The sequence below is a fragment of the Symphodus melops genome, assembly GCF_947650265.1.
Source record: "Symphodus melops genome assembly, chromosome: 7".
NCBI classification, from domain to species: domain Eukaryota; kingdom Metazoa; phylum Chordata; class Actinopteri; order Labriformes; family Labridae; genus Symphodus; species Symphodus melops.
This window is the reverse complement of record NC_136697.1, coordinates 4,123,118-4,125,485: the sequence shown is the minus strand read 5'-3', so window position 1 is coordinate 4,125,485 and position 2,368 is coordinate 4,123,118.

Here is a 2,368-nt window from a genome sequence, read left to right as displayed (position 1 = left end):
CTGTTCAGTCTGCAAAGTTTGTTTTCTGTAGGTCAAATCTCCTGAGGAGAAAATACACTTAAAATCTTTAACTTTTGATTTTCAGATCACAAGTCTGCACCATTTTTGTTTTTAACATTTTCTTAAATCACTGAGGGCTATGCTAGTGCTTTTTAAAACTTCATCATTTAGCTTTTTTTCTTTATTATTTTCGAAATTAGACCACTTTTATAATGATAATAATAATAATAACTTTATTTATACACGTAGCACTGTTCAAGCCTGATGAATTAAAACACGATGAATTAAAAGACTTTTAAAAGTCTGATTTGACTGTTTCATCAGAGGAGTCTCGTGTACAGACGCTGTAGTCCTCGAAACAGGCGGTTTGGGTTCAAGTCCGACCTCTCTCTGTCCTTATTCCTCTGCTGTCCAATAAAAACACAGAAGCCCTCCCATGTTCAAGATCATATATCAGCTGTCCTAAAAACAAAGTGAGTGTCGTCGTGCTGCTCTTCTGGCGTCCTTTTAAAGTGACATACAGGCTCATAGGCTAACTATAGCTGTAGACTGTCCCCTTCATTTTGTAACATCTGGTGCATTAACTGTGTTTATTATAGTTTTACTTTTAGAATATTTAGTCCAACTTTAAAGACAGAATGCATCGTCAGTGTTTACTGCAGAGAAGAAGGAGAAATACAAACTCTTCTTTTTGTTCCTCTTTAAGACCAGACTGAAATAAAGAGACCCTTCTTTGGACATCCTCAGATACTTTGGATTTTTTCTAGTTAATCAAAGAATTTATGCGACAAGCTAATAAGAGTTTATGAGAGGAGCACACAGTCAGTATAAACATCCATCAGATGATTTGTTTGTGTGTCATTATGGATGATGGACTTTATTTTCATTCTTTCAGTGTCTTTTGTTTATGCTTGATGATTTGATCGATTAGATTTGGATGTAATAAGTTTCAGCCTTTGCTGAATATAATGCAGTATATAAAATATATATAATAATGCTTTGCTGTCATATCATTTGCCCTCCAATAAAAGATAACGTCACCAAATGTCAGTGTCTGTCTGGTTAGAATTAAAACACTGTAAATGTTGTGTGAGCAGAGTTATGGAAAAAGACAAAACAAAGGCTGGTCAACGTTTCTCTGATGGATTTTGTTAAATGAAGCAAAGGTAGCTACTCATTTGTGATGATTGTTCCAGGTTTGTAAAGACGGTTTGTGTAGATAAAACCAGAGCAGGTTAAAACCTCGTCATTAAACGGTTCTTCTCTGAAAAGTTGTTTTCATTTACATTTAAGGGCGAACGTCTCGTAAAAAGACAAGTTAGAAGAGAAGAAAAGAAGAGGGAGAACTGCCCAGGTCCCAGTTTATGTTTTCACCTCAATGGACTCAAACTCAGGAACTCAGCCAATCAGATTCATCGTATGAAGAGAGGATCCCAACTGTTGCTGCACACTAAACGTGAGCCTGAGAAGTTGGGTAAAGTTGATGTTTGCGCCTGTCAGCGAACTCTGACAGGCGCAAGTATTACAGACATTAGTGAGGTTGTTGATGCCTCTCACACACTCAATATTAAACACAAGGATGGATAATGTTTTTCGTATCAGTACACCCAAACGATTCCAAAAAAACACTTGGTGCATGACAAAAGCCATAAAATGTGGCAGAAGCAAATAAAAGTCTTAATAGAAAAGAAATCGTTCAATAACCACGTGGCTCAGTTTACTGTCACAAAGGAAAAACTCAAACAATATGTGAAAACCAAATGAACCACCATTGGGTCTTTGTCATTCAGCCTCTCAGTTCAGCAACAACAACAATCACCTACAATATCTCAAATGTTAAAACTACTCACACATAGTCAACAGCATCCATAATCTCCCTGCCAAGGCAATAACTCCAGTCTGAAGGGAAAAGCCTCAGTGGGAAAAGGCCAACTTAAAAGTGACAACAGTAATGAAGAGAAGCATTTGAAACACAGGGCTGATATATAACGCACCATTGAAAGTCATGTGAGAAACGTGGTCTGTCTTCCTTATACACCTGCAGAATGGATCACTGCTGTTTGTTTCTATTTAAGGCAGTTTTATTATGTATGATGTTCCTCTGAGCCGCACTGCGTTTGGTGAAGTCTTTTGCACGCTCATCATGGTGTAAGCTGCAGGAACACCTTAAACTGGAATCCCAAATCACCTTCATGGATTTCAAAGGAAGGATTAAGGACTGTTTGAGCACAGTGTGTTTACTGAGAACTGACTTCCTGACTGTTTATTTAATGCTTCGTGATTTGTTTTATTGCAGTTTTTGTCTTGTGTTTTATCTTATATGTGAAACGTTTATGTTGTTTTTAAGCTGCTTTCTTGGCCAGGACTC